The 23600-nt window shown below is 41.4% G+C and overlaps 1 protein-coding gene across 2 annotated transcripts in view; it reads right to left on the bottom strand.

Annotated features, from left to right (window-relative positions):
• The window catches only part of ATXN7 (ataxin 7), a gene marked incomplete at its 3' end in the record, with an annotated part of 129400 nt that overhangs the window by 80242 nt on the left and 25558 nt on the right, over nt 1–23600 (bottom strand). For both annotated transcript variants that reach the window (XM_080926538.1, XM_080926540.1), the window contains exon 2: nt 12933–13025. The remainder of the gene's footprint in view (nt 1–12932; nt 13026–23600) is intronic.

Below are 23600 nucleotides of genomic sequence, written 5' to 3'. Positions count from 1 at the left end.
ATATAAGAATACCAATGAGCAAAATACAAGGTTAAAACACATGGTACTATTACTAATTCAACATAGCTTGTGTGTCTCCAATGCAGACTTTAAAATTGTTCATTAATCATTGAAACATTTGCATAAATGTTTCTTCCCAAGATGATTTATTTATCAGTTTGGATTGTGTAAATCTACATTTAAGATAAATTAAAATTTGAATTCTACTGGTCCTTGGAACTGTTAACTTAACGCAAAGCTTAGAAGCATTGCCATTGAGATACCAAAACCATAGCTATTGGAAACTCAGAACGAAACCACTTAGACACCGCCCTCGGAGCTCAGATCTCGAGTATAGACATTCTGAGTGCCGGACAGATAGGGCAAGAATGAAAAGAAAAGTGAGAGTGGAGAACGAAGCTGGTTTGGTCTCACTTTCTAAAGACACTGCTTGATCCTTCTGCTCACACAACCGAAATGGGACTTCCAACCAATAAAGACCAATATGGCAGTTTGATTTCTGCTGGATAATTCTTTTGTTTTCAAAGTTTTTATCTAGTATACTAGAACAGAACAGACCTTAAAATTCTAAGTATTAAATCTCAGCCTCATGATAGCTATTAAAACACGTCAGTAACAGCTATTGTGAACCAAGATGAAAGGGGTATGCCACGGGTACTTTAGTGCATTGTTTTAATATTAACAGTTGTATACAGTCAATGTTGAATGATTTATAACTGACAAAGAGGGGACGTGTGGTGGCACATGCCTGTGATCCCAGCACTGGAGAGATAGAGGCATGGGGCTCTCTGTGAGTTCTAAGAGCACAGCAGTTTACAGAGTGATCTTGAGAACAGCCAGAGCAACATTATTACTTGTCAAAAAAAAAGCAAACAAAGCAAAATGAAAACAAAACAACAAGAAAGGGGAGGTGGGGCTGCAAAGCCAGTCTCTTATTGCTGGATTGATATGGAGTTCCTCTGATTACAAATATGCAACCTTGGGCACGTTACCCAGTTTCCCAATGTCAGTTCCCTAATCTGGAAAATGGAGATAAGGCCAGGCTTCTAAGGACTACAGGAAAAGATCCTTCGAAAGCACTTGGTACCAAGTTTAAATTATTATTCTGACTTGTATCAGACCCAGCAATTAAGAGTGCTGTCGAACTGCGTATCAGTGACATTTACTACCAAATTAAAGAGGATGTAGGGACAAGCAGTTCCTGGGGTTTCCTGGCCAGGTCCTGTTTGTCTTTACCACCCATCAAAAGTCCTACTGCTTTACAGAAAAGACAGTTTCTAGTATTATCTGCAGTTGTTTTAGGACTCCTAATTAGTAGTTTGAAGGAGTTACCAATGGAAACACAATGCAAAGCTTAGAGAGAGAGAAAGTGTGTCTGCTATTCAAATGTTGGCATCCTTTTAAAAGTATTCCTTATACAAAGAACATTGTTTATGAACAATAATAAAACAGAAATCCAAATACTTAGTTTTTCCTGTCAGGAAAGAAACTAATGACCTTGTTTATAAATATTCCATCCTCTCAAACAATAAAGAGAATGGTTCATACAACTTATACACATTTAATATAGTTATGATATACTTGTGTGTCTTATATGGGATCAATCATTCAGTACCTGTTGATACTGCACATGGTGGTTACTTTGTAATGTTTGAATAAGAAAGTTGCAATTTACAAAGAAGTTCCTGATGACATACTGTATGGAAGGCACTCCACTAGGCACCAGGCCTTAAAAACTAAATCACAGAATACATGACGGAATTAATTAAGCATTTATCAAAATGCCTGTGTTAAAAGCTCCTCATACCATTCAAAATGAATGCAGTTTAAAGATAAGACTGGAGACTACAGAGATGGCTCAGCAATGAAAAGCACTGTCCGGTCCTCCAAAGGACCTGGGTTCAATTCACAGCATCCACAATGAAGGCTCCAATTCAGGGGTCCTATGCCCCTTCTGGCTTCAGTGTGTGCCAGGCACACACATGGTGCACATATATACCCACAGACAAAACAACACATACACATAAAAAATATTTTCCTTAAGGAAAAAAATGCTGCCAAATTCTGATCATTTTATCCTTTCAAGAATGCATTAAAAAAGAAAAAAGGTTTCCTACTTCACTGACCTAAACTAAGTATATCCCCAGAAGATCCCACAGCTAACAAGGTCTCCCTTTATCAGAAAACTCTTTCCATGGTATATCAGCCACAACATGGTTCATTCAAAGGTATCACAATGCACAATAAAACAAAAGCTGGGGTTGGTCTTTCCACCTTGTATATGCAGTGTTACAGTGTTATATATTTATGTGTGAACACACACACACACACACACACACACACACACACACACACACACACACACGAGAGAGAAAGAGAGAGAGAGAGAGAGAGAGAGAGAGAGAGAGAGTCTGACCTGCTAAAAACATTCTAAGGCCTACACAAGCATTTTTGTTTGAGAGAAAACCAGTCCTAATACAATGTTTTAATAAACATGGAAACCAGTAAATTAAGTATATTTATGTGTGTGAATTGCAGGGTTGGTAACAGAGAGTATTCTTTATTATCAACTTCAAAAGACTAACGTTATTTGAGCACCAAGAAAATCAGATTTGCTGAATTAGGAATGTGTTGGGTCCCCCCCCCCCCCCCCCCCCCGTTCCACTACAATTTGCAGAGCCTTTCTTTGTTCCTCTCTTGTTGTTCTAGCCAGATGTACCTTCTGTCTTCACCAGAGTTCCTGGGCTCTGCTCTGTACGAGGGGTCTCTCAGGCCTTTCCTTAACTGTTCTCTCTAGTGAAATACTGTGCAGTTTTTCAGATACATCAGTATTCTAGTAGAGAAGGAGTGGTGAATAAATTGAATTCACCAGCTCAGTAACCAGAATTTCTGACACGTGCAGAGTTAGAACTATAAGGAAATTTACAACAGTGGAGACCTGAAGTGAAGACTTAGACTGTACATGTTCATTCTACAAAATGCATTGCTTACTATCTATCAGTGCAAAGCCTTGATTTAGTTGGTTTTCTTACTCATTTGTGTAAACAGTGGTGTATTAATTAAACCACAGAAAAAGTCATCAGTTAGAGCTTACTGCTTAAAATAAGAGAAAAATGTAAATGTACAAGTTTATAAATGGTAACATAAAGGTAATTCATAAAATGTAGTCAATACTCAAATATTTTTAGATGTTTAATAGCTACCTGAAGTATAATGATAAATCTGATTTGAAATCTCTTACATCTTTAGGTTGGGTAATTTTAAAAAAAAAGATGAAATTATAAAAGAGAAATGGGAAAACAGCCCAACATTCAGCTATAAATGAGACCTATTATGTAGAGTTTTAGCGTGCTATCTCCTATGCAGTAAAATGCAGAGGTTAGCACACTGTTACAAACAATTCCCCGAGTCACCTTTGTACTCTAAAGGCTTTCCCTGAACTGACTGTATATCTCCCATCTTAGAGGTCCAGCAGTGAAAAGCACTACCATTTCCTATCTGCATGGCTCTGGGGAAATCACTTAGCCTCTCTGTATCTGTTTCTTCGTTTACAGGAGTGAGCAAAACTGGCCACTTTAGATGTCAGCAGTGCACGAGCAAACCAGATAGCTCTTACTCTCCCCAGCACCACATCTGTCCCGTGGTAAGCCCCAATTATCCAGGAGCCTCTTCAGGCAGCCCTGCTTCAACTCCACCACTTCTGTACACCAAGTTCCTTCCTGAAAGAATTCTATATCCTAGGGGAGCCAACACCTCAGCAGCTTACATTACAATGTGCTCCTGCTCGAGCTCTCCTTCTATTCATACAGGTCACATCTTTACCAGCTGACCCACTCCCAATAAAACTCTCTCAGCCAATCAAGTCTATCCTGAAGCTTCATTTCTTTTACAAAATCTGTCCTGATCCTTCCCAGTGAGCACATAGGAAGCCACGCCTACCACTAAGTCACAGAATTTCACAGTCAGGGTCAGCAGCATATGCTCTAAAATCAAAGCAGCAATGTCCCAGGGTTGGAAGCTTTGCATTTCTACATAAGAGAGGGAGCATTTGGAACCTGGGACTCACTTTATCAAACTGTAGTGTGTAAACTGGTCCCCAAGCTCACTAGAGCTGAATCCTTAAAGACAGTCTATGTTTGTTAGTATGAGACAGATAGAATCACACAGATATTTCTTCCCTCTTCCCTTAGCAAAGCTCAGGTATTAAGCCACGCCATCAGAAACATGGCACCCAGGCTCTCTATTTGTTCTTGCTGTACCTTGATACAGCAAGGGGTTTATTGCTTCTGAAAACACAAACTGTCAAACAAAACTTTCATTTCCTTTTTTCCCTCTATGTAGCAAACTTCTCCTTAGTAGAGGTAAAAGGACTGAAGATTTTTGAGTTTTGGTTATTCATCACTGATATGTGTTTGAAGAACTATTCATGACTGTGGTTCCCTGTTTTTCTCTTCTAAGTGTGTACATGCAAACACAAACACATACATACATAACACACACAGACACACACAGACACATACACAAATTCTCATATAATAATTGAGGCCATGGGCCAGATATGGTAGTGTAGACCTTTAATCCTAGCACTCAGGCAGGAGAGGCAGGTGGATCTCTGAGAATTCCAAGATAGCTAGGGCACATAGTGAGACTGGAGAGAGGAGAGGAGAGGAAAGAGAGAAAAGGAGAAAGGAAAGGGGAGAGAAGGGAAAGAAAAGGAAGGAGGAGAGGGGAGAAGAGGAAGAGAATGAATCATGCGAGTACTAATAATCCAAATACTTTTCCAATTGTACTGATCTCTAACCTTTCTTGCCAGAAATACAGTTTTTACACACCTAAGGCCATTCCATTTTAAATGCTTTCATCAACAGCTGACAGCAAAGATTCAGCCCTTCCTATTTTTCAGCTTAGATTCTCTTTTGATGAAAAGAAGAACCTGGAGACTTTGATTCTCCCAACCCTACCCCTGCACACTCTATCTGCTCTGCATGAAGGACTTTCAGATCAGAAAATGGGAACTGAAAATTCCTGATGAAAAATCTGCCTTTCATGCTTTTCAAAAGTGTCTTGCCTTTCTCCAGAAAACAGGCATTCCTCACAAAACATGAATGTTCTTCCAAATGGTTTCCGGGACAGTGGCAGCCATCGTAAACGTGCTAGAGCCTGACTCAAGGTACACCTTGAGTTCAAATGATTGAAATGTATCTCAGAGAAAGTAAAAATATGATGAACGCACAGAATGGATTATTTGGGGGGTTTTGTTATTGTTTTGGTTTTTCTTCAAGACAGAGTTTATCTGTGTAGTCCTGGCTATTGTGGAATTACTCTGTAGACTAGGGTGGCCAGGAACTCAGAAGATCTGCCTGCCTCTGCCTCCAGAGTGCTGGAATCAAAAGTGGGCTCTAACACTACCCATCTTACAGAATGGATTTTTATCCTTGAGTTTTGTTGTTTTTCTTTTTGTTGACGTTTATCCCCTGATTCAATCTGTTTGTAATACAGATAACAGACAATGGCAGTACCAAAGTGCATGGCCCTCCACACACATACACACCCACACCCACACACACACACCCACACACACACACACACACACACACACAGATGTGGAGTCTAAACAGAAACTAGATCCACTCAGCAGCTATATTTAAAAAAATAAAAAAGAAAGAAAGAAAGAAAAAATTTTTTTCAAAAAAGAACTCCATATGTTGGTGGTGGGGATATAAAACCTTACAGTCACTGTGGTGAGCAATATAAAAGTTACTCAAGACCCAGGCAGTGGCAGGGAACACCTCTAATCCCAGCACCAGGAGGCAGGGACAGGCATGTATGTCTGAGTTTGATGCTTGCCTGGTCTACAGATCAAGTGCCAGGATAGCCAGGGCTATAAAGAAATCCTGTTTTAAAAACAAAACAATTGTAATCTCTCCATACATTCCCCAACTCATCACTGAAACTCTCGAAATGGCTCATGAATAAAGGTATTACTGCTGCAAAGCATGGTGACTTTCCCAAATCCATACATGTGAAAGTGGACAACCAACTCCTGCAAGTTTTCCTGTGACTTCCAAATGTCTCTCTCTCTCTCCCTCTCTCTCTCCTTCCCCCCCCCCCCTCTCTCTCACACACACACACACACACACACACACACACACACACACACACACGAAAAACACCAGCACTAAAAGTTACTGTTTTGTTGTCAAAGGCTTCTGTGCTGAATGCTTAGAGCTCTCGGAGAAGACTCATCAGTTGGATACTGAATGAGGAAAGATGGGGAAAACTGTAGTTGGTGGGAGGAGTCACGAGATGGGTAGTACCCTGGATACCTCAGCCAATACCTTGTCTCTGTCCCATCCCCTGAACTGCATTAGCTGAGCGGCTCTGCTTTCCAGGCCCTCAGCATCCTGCTCTGTGTTAGCACAGGGCCTCCACAATGGACCATGAGGCCATGAAAAAAATCCGTCCTCGGTTCAAACTGTCTTTTGGAGGCATCTGCCACAAGCTAACATGATCATTATTATTTATGACTCTGTGTACTCATTTGAATTATCCAAAACAAGCCAATCCATGGACACAGAAGGCAAACTAGCAGTTTTCACAGACCTCAAGAAGGGAAAATGAGGATTCACAGTTTAATACGAAAGGGGTCTACCTCAGAGATGCTGAAAATATTGTGATAGTTGTACAAGACTGGGATTATACTAAAAACAAAACAAAACATTGAAGGCTACATTTTACAAGGCTAAGTCAATAAACTGCATCCCACAAAAATATTTTTTAAAAAGTCAACATTTAAAATTGGAAAATTTCACACAAAAAAAAAAAAAAAAAATTCAAGATTGCCTTCTGTTAAAAAAAGTTCTACACAATCTTCTCAACAGCTAAGGGCTTGAGAGAAGCCCAGTCTTGGAGCTCACCTCTGCCACTACCTGACTTGGAGCAGGAAAGGATATAAATATCTACAGCACTGGTTCTTGACCTTCCTTCCTATTGTTGCAACCCCAGACATGATTGTGTTGCTACTTCATACCTTGTCTTGTTAGTGTTATGAATGTCATGTCAACATCAATGCAACCCCTGTGAACAGAGATCTTGACCCGAAAGTTAAGCACTGCTGGCCTACAGTGTCTGACTGCGGTCAGGAGTCAATCAATTCAAAGGCTTCCAACAGGAGCTGTAAGGAAGACCTGGAGAACATGAGGCTTCTGCTCTTCCGTAAGTGCTACTTGGTGGCTCACAACCATCAGGAACTTTAACTCCAAGGGATCTGATACCCTTTTCTGGCCTCTATAGGTAATGTAAACATTTGGTACACATAAATGCAGATAAAACATTCAAACACACACACACACAAAAAAATAGAAAACCTTTTTTAAAATGTTAAAAGCTTAGAAAAGTGCTGACGCGTGGTAAGTAGTGAGTGTTGGTGATTTCTATGTTTTATGATCTCTCATATTTGTCTCTGTCTTTGTTGTTGTTCAAACAGGACTTCATGTAGCCCGGCAGCCTTAAACTCACTATGTTGTCAAAGCTGTCCGTGTATTTCCAATGCCCTTGCCTCTACCTCCACCTCAAACATCCTGGAATTACGGGCGTGGGCCATCATGTCCCAGCTCCTTGTCTCTCAGAGGTCTAAGAAATGCACTTGTCAACTGCTCTGACAGATAAAATCCGGCATGTGGCACTGCAGTCCAACAGCAAGACGAAAATTTCAGAGCAACAAGCCAAACAGGTGAGTGCACTGGAAACACACCTATGCACGGAGGGCGGCCTAGCTGACTCTAGGCATACAGAAAGCGGGAGGCAAGAGACTTAACTCTTCTACTTACTGGGGCCTTATGCACAAAGAACAGTCCAGGTAACTGTAGACTTGCAGAAACAGAGCATAACAAGCTTTAACTCCTTACACTTAAAGGGACTTCATATGTTGTTTAGATTTTAAACAATACTTTTATAATCAGACCCTGCCAAAAGCTATTTTATAAAAGGAGAAACTAACTGTGAGACTTTGGGGGATGGTCCAGCCATAGCATAGTTTCATGAAATCAGAAGCCCTTTCTTCTGTTCCCAGATATGGGTTTTACTTGTACCATTTCTAAAGACCGTTTCTCCCTCAGCTTCCTTCTCCCTTGGGCCACAAGGCATCCAGCTGCTGACCTGGCTGCGTGCCCTGGCCTGGCCGTGTCTGTCACTCTCCAGCCTAGCCTTGCCCACCCCTCACACGTGCCCCTTACAACTTCAGTTCTAGTAAGCCAGCTGTGTCCAGGACATAAGCTATTCAGTCTTGAAAAATTCTGAAAATACAATGATCTTTTTATTTCTTTATACATTTTTCTTTTTTATTGTGTCTCTGTATTTATCCGTGATGCATACAAGGCTGTATGCCTCGAAGGTCACAGGTTGATGCTGGATGTCTTACTTTCTCAGCATCCATCTTGGACTTTTAGAGACAGTATTTGTCCCTGAACCTGGAGCTCACCATTTCAGCGAAGACTTCCTAGCAGCAAATCCCTAGGTCTGCCTGTCTCCGCAGCCCAGCACTGAATCGCTGTTGAAACCTAGGGAGCACTCTACTTCACCTGGCATTCTGTATGTCTGCTGGGACCCTAAGGACCTTGCTCTCAGCTGATCTAGCTCCCCAATGCTACTATCAGCTTTCATCTAGTATTTATTTATTTACTTGCTTACTTACTTATTTTAGATTATAGTAAAATTCACATAAAATAAAATTCATTTTAAAATGTACAACTAAAGGCATTTTATTACATTCACAGTATGGTGTAACAAACATCACAATGTTTCAAACATTTTACCACCCACAAGGAAACCTCAAACCCATACAGACATTTTCCAAGCTTCCTTTGTCCCCTAAAAAAATATCCTACCTCCATGGATGTGCCTCTGTGAGCTGTCACGTGTGAATGGAGCCATAGAATAAATAGCCTTTAGTGTCTGCCTTCTTCATCTAGCAGAAATTCTCAAGATATGTATGTTGGAGTACATATCTGTATTTTTTCCTCTTAGGACTAAATAATGCAGTATTTCCTTCTGGTCCACAGTTTCTCTTTCTATGGACTTAATCTAACAGTCAACTTCTGTCTGAAAATAAATGGGAAATTCTAGAAATAAGCCATTTCTAAGTTCTAAATGAAGTACTATTCTAAGTGATGTGATGAAATCTCCAATCATTCCCCAACAGCATATCCAGAGTAAGAATCACCCCTTCATCCAACGGATCCACATTGTATATACTACCTGCCTCTGCCAGTTCTGTAACTGTGGTAGTAAGCTATCAGCACACAGCAACATCTCACAACATAATCTAGTGTAACTCGAATGGTTTTATTTTCTAACATAACCCATTAATGTTTTATAAATCATGGAGGTCTAGATTTCATTCCTTATTGTTTTGAAGTCTATCACACTGTCATCTTTTGCTCAACTAATACAATTGTCATTTTATAATTAGGCTCAACATTTTTTATCTTGCTATCTGTAGCCTATCCTACTATATACTAACGAAGCTCCAATGGTTCTATTAACAGAGAGCTGACATCTGTCCTGCACTTCTCTTGGGATACAAGCTAAAGCCCATTCTCTAAAGTCATAGGCTCTGTCCCTAGCTTCATGCACATTTTCCTAAGCACTCACTCAGAGGGTGCCTCTGTTTCCTACACAGTCCAGGTCTCCTTCCGCATTCATTCTCTCCATCAGCCTTGTTATCTCTACCACAGAACTCAACAGCTTACTCTCTCAGCATTAATGGCCAAGTGTCACCTTCTCAGAGTCTGACCCTGCTCACTGCCATTTAAAAGGTCAGGGCCCACCTTTAATTGCACTCACCATCTTCCAAATCCTGCCCTGCATTCTTTCTAAACATCCATCATCTGATACAAGAAATAGTGCATTGACTGTTCGCTGGCTACTATCATTTCCCTTCCACTGAAAGGTTAAGTGTAATGTGGTCATTACAGAAACAAAATAGGGGCTTCTGGAAATATTTAAAATAAAATTAGCATATTCCCTAGCAAGACTAAAACCCAGCAGGAAAAACATCAAACCTTGTACTAGCTCCCTGTCCAACATCTGGAGTGATGGAATCAACTGGGCACCCCTCCCCTGCATCTTTGTTACCTGTAACACGGACCCTATATCTTACATCAGCTCAGAACTTTTCCTTAGTGGATATTGCTCTGAAATCTCCAACATCCTGGTGTCTCCACTGAAACTTGGTCTTCACCTCAGAGTTTCACCGAACACTCTTGGGGTCTTCTTGTGGTTCCTTACTCCATGACCCCCTCAAAACTTATGTCTTTCAGGCTTGCAAACCAGTGCCACATGGAATACATTGTCATGTGCTGCTGCAGCTTAGGATGGAGCTGGCCGCACTGAAGCAGAGCTGCACCAGCCTTCCTGTAAGCCAGGAAAGCAACTTCCATGGAGAGGTGCTTCAAACAGAGAACCCTCTTTACCTCTTCCTTGGTGTAGGCTTCTTCTTCAAATGGGTTTACATGCTAATGAGATGGAGCCTCCAATAAGCAGTGCTGCCCTCCTGGCACTTCCCTGTCTTTCCAGTGCAGGTACCAGGTTTCTCTTTAATAATTACAACTCTTTCCAAACAGCCTGGGCCATTAATATAAACCAGCCCACACTCCCTGCTTTGCCAAACGGTGGTGTTTTCACCTGTCACTTTCTCATTTCTCATTCTCTCTCTGTCTCTGTCTCTCTCTGTCTGTCCCCCCCCCCCCGCCTCTAATTCTGGACTAAGTCCTGAGCACACCCTCAACATTATCCTGAGTGATGTCAAATATCTCTGTGATGGTGATTTAGAGACACTAAAATTGGGAGCAGTTTAGGTTAAAGAATAATAAAACCTTGCCTAAATGAGAATAAGGTCAAGAAAATGACCCTGTAATGTAGGACTCGTGGTTGATGTATACCTAATACCTAAAGATTGCTAAGAGAGGGGCACTCAATGGCAGCCTGGTCTACACAGGCCAGCAAGAGCTACATAGTAAGGCCCTACCTTTAAAACAGAAGTGCAGAGAAAGAGAGACAGACAGACAGGGAGACAGAGAGATTGCACAAGACAAAGAAACTTCTGAATATAAAGTCAACCACGTGTGGCAACATTAACTCAATTTAGTCACTTCACTGTATGTACTTCAAAGCAATATACTGCATATAAAAACACATGTAAGTTTTAATTATTACCTTAAAATGTGAATCCAGTACGAGAACCTTGTATTCTTTTGGATTATCAAGTTACCCCTAGTGCTTAAAAGTGAGCATAACATGTAAACTGCCCTCTATAATCCCACCTGAGAGAGAGAGACTGCACGTGAAAGAGCTGCCCCTTGAGACTGGCCCTGGGCCTGACACGTCCCCACAGTTCCACCTGGCCCAGCGACTGATTTGTTTGCTCAGTACATCTGTGAGTGTACAACTCTTGTTCCCTGTCCCTTATTTACTTCCGGGAATTGCGTGAGTCTTTGCTCCAGTTTCATACAGTGCTTCCCTGCATCCGCACGATATTCTAGTCATGTAGCCCATGGAAGTTAGCCCCACTCTTCTCCTCTCTCCAAAAGATATGCTCTGCACACACGTGTAAACGACTCAGCATCAAGGATCTTCTCTAACATTTTTCAAAACATTTTTTTTCTCCTTAGACCCCACTACAGCCAGTGGCCAGCCACCATACAGGAAAAGCCCTGTCTCCTCTGCTTTTGTCACCTACCTGATATTTCACAATGATCACTAAACGATACCACCATACGTCTGGTCCTGCAGTGGAGAGCTAGCAGAGATGACTTGATGCTTGTTCTCTCACATGCAGAACCGCCACACTCCTAAAGTGCTCACATTTTGGCTTGGTAAAATGAAAGTGTTATCTCTACAGATGAATGTGCCTGTTACAGAGAACTTTTCCCAGTTTTGCTACAGTTGCTTAGGACCTGATTGAAGTGTGTGTTTGTTGCTTAAGTATATGCTGATCTATTTCTGAAGTTGAAATTTTTTAGGCATTCCTGTCTGAATTCTGTTCAGTTCTTTAGTAACACGTCTTAAATTGAATTTTAACTTATAAGCGCTCCAGCTCCTCACCCCACTTCCCTTACATGATAGACAGAAGGATGGAATTTTATCACTAATCTAAACTCTTCCAGGGAAGATGGCTCATTAAGGAAAGGCATTTGCCCCAAAGCCTGACACCCTAAGTTAGTTTCCCAGACTCCTATGATGGAAGAGAAGCAAGTCCTCCGAGCTGTCCTCTGACCTCCATGTGTACCCATGCAGATACACAAACACAAGACAGAGTAACACACAAAGAATCATGCCATAAATAAATGTAACAAAATAAGCTCTTTCAGGATTCCTTACGATTTTTTCCAAATTCTGCCCTAAGTATGTCTGCCTCTTCTGTCTTTACCCATGTAGCTCAGGGTTCTCCCCACTTCAGCGGCTGCTCTGTGGGGGGGGGGGGGGGGGAGTAGGTGGCGCTCAAACTTGGGGAGCTGGACATGGGGATAAAAACACGAGAGAATACACACTAGACAACATCCTATGGAAAGAGGAGGTACAGTTAGTAGAGCTAGGAGTCCTGTCTAAAGAATTCCTGAAACCGGCCAGGAGGTGGTGGTACACACCTTTAATTTCAGCATTCAGCAAACAGATTCCTGAAGCTTTGACAAATGTACAGCAAGCAGTGCTGTTCAGCAATTTGTGAGCTAAGGGGACACCCAACAGCACTGCTGTACTCCTTACATCCACAGTCACTTAACACTGACGCTTGTGTCTTTAAGGTTACACTGAAAGTGTAAGACTCTTCAGACACTTCCATTTAAAAAATTACCATCCCTTGCTGACACTCAAATTGTATCAGAACTAGAAGTAACCCATTCATTCAGCTCTGCTACATCAAAATGGTCAGTTACCTGTTCTTTGGGGTACAGGCCAAGACTCCCGATCGACCAGCTTACCAGTGATTCTTCATCTGCTACGGCTGTGCAAGTACTTCCTTCTCAAGTCTGTTCAGATTAAAACAAAAGCAAAAGAAAGGGCAAAGGACTGAAATAGTGGACACAAAACTAATCAGAAATCTACAGTCTATTAGCTGCCACACAACTGTGACATGTGTTCTGAAGTACCAAACGGCTAAAATTTAAAGCATTTTAACAAATGCAATTTATTTTTATGATGAACTTAAATCCACTGGATTTACAATAAACCAAGAACAAATAACTATTCACTATGTCCAGAGTCAACATCTTTGGGCTTAGAAATCAGTGTGAATTTCTGCCAATGGGTTTCCACTCAATGTTTAATGTTGCTATTTGAAAACGTGTGCCTATGAAACCTGTCCAATCATACCTTTAAACTAGCAGGCACACACTGACTATCTGGAATGCTCATTCTGCCCTTTATGATTCAACAGTATATAAAAGCAATGCAAATGTTAAACAGGAAAAACTCAGTTCATCTCCTTAAAAAGCACAAGGAAACAGTGCTCCATTATCTTCCTGTGTGCCTGCACTGAAGGTAAAACAGGGGGTGCTACTTAGTTTGGGGGGAAGCAGTGAGGTAAGGAGTCAAAGGACTGATGACTGGCTGACTTAAGGAGGCCGAAGACAGCAGGAAATAGGGGCAATGACGCAGCTGTGAGGACTGTCCTGTCAGACGACGAAACAGCAGTTCAGGCAGTGGTGCACCCCCTGTCATCCCAGTACATGGGAGATGCCTGGGAGTTCACGGCCAGCCTGCTACACAGTGAGGCCCTGTCTCAGAAACGCAGAGCGCAGGCAGGTCGGCGTCCTATGGAAGCTCACTATGAACACACTTCTACCATAATTCCACCGGCTATGGAACGAGGTCAGCGGTGACAGGACTGCTTAGACAGCTTATATTTCCATACACTTCCAAATGTGCATCTTTCTCTGCCTTGAAATCTTGAGATACCAATACACCACCCCAGAAAGTCAAAGACTAAAATTCTATGCCACATTTTCTCCACTTAGTCACAATTATCTTTATAGCTTTTAAATTATTCTTGAGGTACAGTCTTCTCCCCTTCCTTTCTACACACCGTCCCAGTTCCATTCACTCACAAAAAGCTATTTAGTAATGTGTAAAGCCTCCTGACTTCTAATCCTCTGCCAGTCTTCTTTTATCTTTAAAGTTTTTTTTTTTAATTTCCATGTTAGTGTTCCTTCTCTGTCTTACTTCTAGTAAAAAGCTTCTAGTTCCTCCAACATCTGTCTTAAGCCAGTTGTATTTTTTTGCATGGTAAGCATGTTACAGGTACAAAAAGATCCTTACTCACAGTTATCTGCAGAGCACCAGAACAGACACAGTCCATTCAGGTGTTAGGTTGGAAGCAGCCCTTCTCCTTTTGAGTGTTGCTGCTTCGGGACAAACTGGAGCTGGTACATCAGCTCCCACTTGACCTGAAGTCACCAGGCAAAGCCATTTCTCAATTTTCCAGCATGAGACTCACTCTCAGCTATTTTCCAAGGCATCCAAGGAGCCCTTGGCTCTTAGGTGTGGTGAAATCTTTTCTGAGATAAGTTTGACTTTTAAAGAAATTCACCATTTCCCTTTGTAAGTGTTTTACAGGGAAGAATGGTAGTACTATTTACTAAAATACACATTTTAAAATAGTGACTTCCCTGCTTAGAAAAAGGGTCACGGATCTTTAGTAGAAAACATACACACTTGTTTACGTTCTCTCATCTGACTCACAACAACTGTGTGTTTAAAATTCTGTCACTGTGACCTCATTTATTAGAGGGGGACAGACAAGAGGGCTCATCACTTGCTCAGACTGCCACACAGAGCAATGGTTCAGACTTGGAACTGGAATCCAGGCCCTGGGGTGTTGGTTTGCTTTCTTTCTAGTACATGAAACTGTTTTAGCATCATCTTAACTTTGTTCTGCAAAATCAAATGGTGCAAACAATGGGCTAAAATTTTTTCTTAGGCCCAAAACCTTCAAACCTTTATCTACTCAATACCTACTTTGTAATGAGCACTTAACGTTTAGTGATTGTTTTATATGAAGGTCTGTTAGATGTAGGAGAGGAGAACATACCAAGAAAAGAGAATGTTTAGGTTTGTTTTTGTTTTTCCAGAGAAAAGAGAATGTTTAGGTTTGTTTTTGTTTTTCCAGAGTCCTTAGAAATGCAGGCTCCAATTTATTATTCCTCATGGGTGCGGCCTCACCCCCAATGACCCTCTCCTCTAATCCTATCTGTATTGTAAAGCTAGGTTCCTTGTCACAGCCTAAACCAAACAAGCCTCAAATCAAGACACCCAACCTATTCTCCTGGACTCAGGAACTGGGATAAATGGTCCCGTCTAGTTTAGACTGGGATAGCCCAGGTGCTTACTGCTACTCTACAGGAAAAGGAAGTCAGTAAGGAGAGGATGAAAGAATAAAACGTACAGTGATCAGAGTGAATTTTCCCGAGAAGCCCCTGACCCCTGGGGACTGGGAAAATGGTCTCTGCCTGGGGCAGCAAGGGCAGACTTGGGTGTTCTTTTTCATAGCCTCATCCCCAAGTCCTCCCCTCCCACAGCTCCCCATACTCAGCCTCTGCCACATAGGGCTCCCCCCTTACAATCAGAGTTGTTGTTGTTTTTTTTTTTTCAACTGATTTTGGTAACTGTAACAACAAAAACTTGTCTAACAAAAACTTGTCTAACAAAATAACAGATTTTATAGTAACAGGAAGGCAGATTTCATCTGAATGCTATAAAGCAAACAAAAAGACACTCAGGGTTCAGAAATACATTGTCATTCACTTCAAACAGAGAGAAGATCCCATGCTGATACACACTGCTATACTGACTCTCACAGGGAAAGCCATGTGTTTTCTAGGATTAACATTACTATTGTGTCCCCTTCAAGATGCTGAGAGTCCTGTTACCCACAGTCTGGACCATTTCTCCTTATAGGATACAATCTGTCAAAACTACCAAAGTACTGGCAAAGGAAGAAATAGAAAGCTATACCAAGACAGTGTTGGTTTGAAACATTAACAGAAAAATCTTTCTTCCTGTTTCTTAAAGCTTCTTATCCTTGTAGCAAAGCCCAGAATGTTGCTGTGAGGCATGGAGCTCTATGCACTGGAGGAGCCCTGGGGAAGCAGGCTGTACAGGCTGAACCAGCAGCAAGCACAGCCCGGATTCCCACCTGATCCCTGTTATGTTAGAGTCAGAAAAAATGGAACCCGAATACTCACTCCAATCTCTGTTCTCTGTAGGAAAAGAGTGAAAGACAAGAAGTTTTCTCAGAATGACCAGTGCACTGAAGCAGACACACTGAGGGTGTGTCCATCCAAAACAGAGGTCTGCCCCTAGAGCAAGCCAAGTATTTTGTGGCCTACTACTAGTATTATGCCCCTAGAGATTCCCCTCTCCAAAAGACAAGCAAAGACCAAGCAGACTTGGCAGGCCACAGGATTGCTCTCTGATCACTCACTCCCCTAGGCACAGCGTATAGAAACAGTATATAGAAACATACATATAGAGAAAATGAAATTCCATCCGTGTGAAAGGATGCCAGCAGCTCTGATCTGGCTCCAGAGGTACACTTCAGTTTCTGTAGTCTGTTCTAGGACAGTCTCTACCCTCATGTGACTTGTTTTGTTTGGACTTCAGGCCCTTTGGGACAGGGCTGAAAGGACTCTTAGCGATCTTCCTGCCTCATCCTCTCCCATACTGGAACTTTAGACATAATGGTGACAGCTTTTAAAGAACTTTCATTTTCTCACAGACTCCACATAATGTGATAGTTTGCATATGCTCAGCCCAAGGAGTGGCACTATTTAGAGGTGTGGCCTTGTTGAAGTGTGTCACTGTGGGTGTGGGCTTTAAGACCCTCACCCTAGCTGCCTGGAAGTGAATATTCTTCTAACAGCCTTCAAATGAAGATGTAGAACTCACAGCTCCTCCTGCACCATGCCTGCCTGGATGCTGCCACGTTCCTACCTTGATGATAATGGACTGAACCTCTGCACCTGTAAGCCGGCCCCAATTAAATGCTGTCCCCATAAGAGTTACCTTGACCATGGTGTCTGTTCACAGCAGTAAAACCGTAACTCGGTCATATAGCTACACAAAATTCAGTTGCTCTCAGGTTTCCAACTGATCTCACTCAGGCCTTAGCTTTTACACAGGTGCTCCGTTCCTGGAGCACAGGCACACAAGGCTCACGTGCTCCCTCCACGGAGCAGCAGCTCTGAAGTAACTAGACTCCTGTTTCCTTCAGTTGAGAGGTCAGCAAAGCTTATTTCCCCCATCGAGTCTGAGTACAGTATACTACTTTACCCTTACCCTGGAGTGGTAGACATACAATAAATATCCCTCTCATGGATTTCTCTGTCATGTCAGAAAATTGCAATTTACAGAATGACAACAGCATCTGTAGTAGTCGAATGTTACTGTATCTACATTCACCTGCATCATATCACTTAACTCTCGGAGACAACGGTGTACAGACTCTTACCATGTTCATTTTCGAGGGAGTTGAAGCTTGCAGGATGAAGAAGCACTCACATAGTAAAGCTGAGCTTAAAATGACTGTCTCCAAAGCCACAGAGAACAGCTTTTTTTTTTTTTTTTTTTTTTTTTTAAGATTTAATTTTACATCGCTTCTCGGCCTTTGGCTAAGATCAAGTGAAGATTTAATTTTACTTATTGGGGTGCAGCACCTGTGGAAGCCAGGAGAGGGCATCAAAATCCCTTGAAGCTGGAATTACAGGAAGTTGTAAACCCAAGTATGGATTCTAGTAATTGAATGCCAGTCCTCTGTAAGAGCAGGAAGAACTCTGAAGTCTTGAGCTATCTCTCAAGATCCTCCAACAGCAATTCCTGTTTCTTGATATATGTTGTTTCAAGTGCTAGAATTCTAGACTTCCTAAATTCTAAGTAACTCATTCCCACCCAACACCTGCTCACACCTGGGGCTGTCTGGGCTCTGCAACATTTCATCTTTGTTTCTCCAGGGTCTGGCAAACTGAGTTTTAACAAGTTCCTTTTAAAATAGATGACATTGACAGGTGAGCTCTCACAATCACTGGTACTAAATGCCCAGCAGGGGATGTTCTTGTCTTATAAAGAACTGAATACAGCTGCTCTACAGCAGACAGCAGCTTCTCTGACACTGACTGATCCTCCTTCCTAGGCAACTGAACCTGACGATATGAGTTGTGTACTAACCATTTCATCCCCATTGAAACATAGCACCCTGCTGGGAAACGCTTTAAGCAGGAGGTTAAAAAACAAACAAACAAAAAAACCTCACAGTAGCTTCAGGAAGTCCCTAATATTGACTAGATTCACTAGGCTCCTGCCTGAGTAAACACTAAAAGCTGAGAGTCACTCTCAGAAAGGTCAAGCTACAAAGACACTGGGACCAGACAGGCTGCCTAAAAGAAGCAGAAACCAGCTGAGCTGCCTAGAAAAGGGTTAGGCCAACTGAGTCCCTGAAAGGACACTCTCCAACCTGCTGACCCGCCTGTAGGATATACAGTGTACTCCAGGTTCTGAGTGAGCTGTCACCAGTGCTGGGGTGAATTTTTGGTGATGCAGCTGTCTTTGAGTCATTTCTATTCCTGTAAGTAACCCCAATAAAATGCATTGGTTCATGTAGCTGGACTTTGGTGGTATCTGTGCTTTGGTCTGCTGTCACATCACTACCAGGGGTGAGTAGAAGCCTATCCACCCAGCAACACTAAGGAAGGGGTGAGAACTACAATTAAATTACTGTACTCGTACCGGGTTTTGTTTGTTTGTTTGATAACAAAGGAGAGAGTTGCAAAGCTGACTGGAGAGAAGGGAGGGTTACAGGCCCAATACCCTACCAAAGGACGGCTTCTGCTGTTACTGATTTGGTGTTAAAGAATTCTAAAACTCACAGATATCCTCAAGTCAGGTCATTCTTTGCTGCTCTTATAAGGCTGTTTAGGAAAGAAGTTAATAAGAATCCGGCAGACAGATGAGATGGAGAGATGGCGCAGCAGTTAAGAGCACTGACTGCTCTTCCAAAGGTCCTGAGTTCAATTCCCAGCAACCACATGGTGGCTCACAACCATCTGTAATGGAATCTGAGGCTCTCTTCTGGTGTGTCTGAAGATGATAGTGTATTCACAGGAAAAATAAATAAATCATAAAAAGAATGAAAGGAAGGCAGGAGGGAAGGAAGGAAGGAAAAAAGAGAGGAAGAAAAAAGAATCTGGCAGACATCTCTCTCCAAAGCCAAAACTGTTACTGACTTTGACTGAATGCTCACTCTGAAGCAAATGTATGCATAATCTTACTTTAAATCACCATAACCCTTACAAAGAACACATACAAGGAAAATGAAGGTCAACATCAGATATCAAAGTCTAACTTAAAAGCACTGCCTAGGGGGATAATGTGTGCTATTAACTAATAATGCTCGTGAATGTTTTTATTCTCCCAAGCTTTCTTTTGAAATACATTAATCTTTATTTTATGTATGTGTGTCTACATGTATGTATATGCTCAACACTGAGTGTCTGGTATACAGGGTGAATCATAGGAGCCCCTAGAACTTACTTACTGACCATTATATGCTTCCACGTGGGTGTGGACAATGAAACCCAGGTCCTCTGCAAGAGCTGCAAATGCCTTAACCACAGGCATTTTTTAATGTCTTTTTTAAGGCCTTTTTTTTTGTTTGTTTTGTTTTGTTTGTTTTTTTTAATTTGTGCACACATGTGTGTGCACCTGTCCCCAAAGGCCAAAAGGGATCCTCCGCTGATCTCCTGGAACTAGAATTTAAAGAGGCTGTTAGTCACTTCATGTGGGTGCTGGGATCCTGTACAAGAGCTGCAAGCATTCTTAACTAAGCTACCTCAACATCCCCTTAAATTTTATTTCTAAAAACAGTATGGGCAATCTATGACAGATTTCTCTTCCCTAAAAGACAAAGGGCAAATCCAGGAAGCTAGCGTTAGGTTTTGGTTGCTTGGTAGGCTGACTTTTGGTGGTGGATTTTGTTTTAAGACAAGGCCTCACTCTGTAACCAAAGCTGGTCTAGAAATTTCAATGTAACCCTGAATGGTCTTTAACTCACTATGTGATCTGTGAACCTCAGCATCCTGAGAAATGAGCTATCATACTTGGCTCTGAAACCACACCTCTTTCTCAGTACATAATTTAAATAAAATTTCCAATATTCTTTGCAGCTTCCTGGCTCAAGCATATAATATGAACTCATGCCTCATAATATACATACTAGTTAATAGACATAACATTTTTTAAACTTCCCCTCTATACATGAACATATATGTATGTCTACATATACATGTGTATATATATACATACATATATATATATATACACATATACACATACACATCACATACCCATACATAGGAAGCAACAAATCTTCTAAGTAAATATGACCAGAAAATTGGCTTCTTTAGTATTAAAAAGTTATGGATGCTGTTTACTTTGGGTCTGTCATTCAGTGAATGTCCTTTTCCAATGTAATTTTCCAGATAACCATACATATGAATGTACAGAAGCATTTCACACAATGACTGGCATATAGTTGATGGTCAGTCAATGCTTGTTTCCCTTCCTGATCCCAATACCCCTCTTAGTGCTGGCATCATGCTGCCTGGAGGAACAGCAGGGCTCACAGATCAATTCCATTACAAAGGGTAGTTTCCTAACTTGGAAGTAAACTACTCTGAAATGTGAGAAGCCAGTGCTTTCCCACTCCTGAGAATCTTTGCTGACTGCCTTTCAGATCATGAATTCTGTACAAGATTGGTCCGGATTCTACCTCTCCTTCACTGCTAAGGATCTGCAGACTGGCACTAGAGACCTACCGTCTATGTGCACAGCTCTGATGTCCGTTTGGCCATATGATCTTATCTGCAGTCGAACATCAATGTGCCCTCCTCTACAGATCCCAGAATACTTCCTATATTTTGTAAGACAACAGATAGACGTCTGACAAAGATTTGTTCCTTCTGAGGCTGTCTGAACACAGACTTCACTAACCCATGAAATTCCATGTCTTGTTCACAAACACATTCAAAGGATTTTACAGACCTGATTACATAATGACCTATCACATTAATTATGCAGAGCAAGAAAACCTTCTCCTTTGAAGACTTTCCAAGATGAAATGAAACATAAATATGATCATACTTTATCTCTGTATTATACATATAATAAATATCCTTTTGGATTTCTAATTTCTGTTCAATCTTCAATCATAATACTGGCTTGTTAGCAGGGCAAACTTTAGTTCCCAGAGTACCTTTTGCCTTAACTTTATAAAGGGTGTCATCTTTAACAGCAATAAAAAAGTAAATGCTATAAATGGTGATGTGTTCATATATTTAACTTCAGAGGCTTGTCAAATGTAGCATTGCAGTTTGTAGTACTCAAGCTAGAAAACAAATCAAATGCTGGGGAACAACTTCGAAGAAATTCCTTTTAAAATGCAATCATAAATGGTCTTTTTAAAATTATATTTTAGATGCTGAAAGAAAAGTCAATTTTAAACAACATTATTCAACACTATCAAAATGATGAAATTCTAAGATTGGAAACCAGACTGGTGGCTGGGAGAAGGTGGGGCTGGAGGCAGTGGGTATAGGTCAGCATAAGGGAGAGCACAGGGTGACATCTGCAGGGTTAAGGTGGCTGTGCATCTGGACTGGTGGAGTGACAGAAGCACGCATATGCAGTGGCACTGTCAGGTGCCATGTGTTGATACTGTGCTACGGGCAGAAAATGTCGAAGCCTTTTCAACAGTTTGTTATCTGATTTTCTGAACCTAGATGGATTGATTATCTTGATAGAGATAATGAGGAAGTACAAACGGAACACTAGCCTTGTTCTAGCACACAGATTTACTGTTTACGTCAGTAACACACATTGTGTCAGGAAATACGGATGTCTCACAAAGGAGCTAGCAATACATACATGTGTAAGGAATAATTTAAATAATGTTCAAAGGATTTGTTGTATTTTAAACTACATAAGATTTTTCCATTTAAAGCAGAGAGCCATGAACAGCATACTTTAAATATGGCTAAAAATAATATATTTTGTGGTTTTTGTGTGCTATTCAAGATGACACTGAGCCTATGATTATGTCATTTTCAAGATATATTATTAGAGTTACATGACTATCAAATAATGATTTTGTATGGACATGAGGACAGCTTCAATAATTCAAACCTATTAAGTCAATAAAAATTCTCTACAGTGTGACAATGACAATGAAGAGACAAAGAGACCTCTTGTAGCTGCTTTGTGCCATTTAAAGAAATTCAGTGTAGAAAGATTTAGATCGTTTTATCCCTGACTGGAAGCACAGCACTCTAGGATGACAACATGAAAGCAACCCCCTGGTTCCTGCATCTCATCATAACCAGGCTCAAGCCCCATTATTCTAAAGAGTGAATGGAAAGAGAGGGGGCTAGCAGCACTTCCTGAATACCTTCCTGTTCTCCTCTCGGTGATGCAACTGTGACCTACATTTCCTGTGCCCATTGAGACTCAGTGGGAGGGGGAAGAGGAGAGTTCTTCATTTCTCTTATCCTCTGAGTAACTAGGACAGCAAATGCCACTCAAGGGAGAAGTCCTGCCGGTGGGAAATCCCAGGGAGGACATTTGGGGATGCTGCCTCTTGGGTTCTGCAAGCTCACTGCCACAGTTTTTATAAGACAACCCAAAGAAGAACTGCCCTGCTTTCCATGGGCATCAGCTGGGAATCCAAAGTGCTATTTTCCTTCCTTCGGGCTCTCAGCAAGGTGAAAGTAAACTTGAATTATCAACTCTTATCCTCGACATAATCTTTTCTTTAAACTTCATTTACAAACAAACAAACAAAAAAAGTAACAGACTGTACAGCATGTCCTCAAACCCCCAGGGCCAGTTTCTCCTGGTAACTCCTTTTCTAATTTTTTAATATTTATTTTGTTGTTGGTTTGTTTAATTGAGGGTTGGCATCAGGGCCATTTGTGGAAGTTAAGGAACAGTTTGAGAGAGTGAGTTATCTTCTACCATGTTGGTCAAAGACTGAGCTCTTCAGGCTCCTTACAGCTTAGCCATCTCACTGTCCACTCCCCTACATTCTTAAATAAATACGGTACATTTGTCACAGCTAATCAAGTAATAGGTTATGTTTATTTTCTTCCAGACATTTAAGTTCTATGTGACAAATAGAACTGTATATACTTACTGTATGATCATGTTACAGTTCATGAGCATCTGCCATGACTAAAATGGAACTAAGGAGCATACCCACCACCTCCCTGTTCATTAGTTCTTGTATGGTGAGAACACACAAGACGCTCCCTAGTGACTTTCATGTACATGTTACTAATTGCAGTCACTGACCTTACAGCCACCAGAGTTGAAACCTGTCAGGACACAACTCTTGCCATGCTTGCTGCCTTATTCCCTCCCCACTACTCTCGGAACCTGACAATGACCACGGTGCTATTTTTGTATGTTCAGTTTTCTTATATTCGACATGAAATGAAACTAGACACTATTTGTCTTTCTGTGCCTGAATTACTTCACTATTATATTATTCTCCAGGTTCA

The sequence above is a fragment of the Micromys minutus genome, assembly GCF_963924665.1.
Source record: "Micromys minutus genome assembly, chromosome: 12".
In the NCBI taxonomy this organism is placed as follows: domain Eukaryota; kingdom Metazoa; phylum Chordata; class Mammalia; order Rodentia; family Muridae; genus Micromys; species Micromys minutus.
The sequence above is the reverse complement of the archived record's forward strand: the minus strand, read 5'-3'. Positions and strand labels throughout refer to the sequence as shown.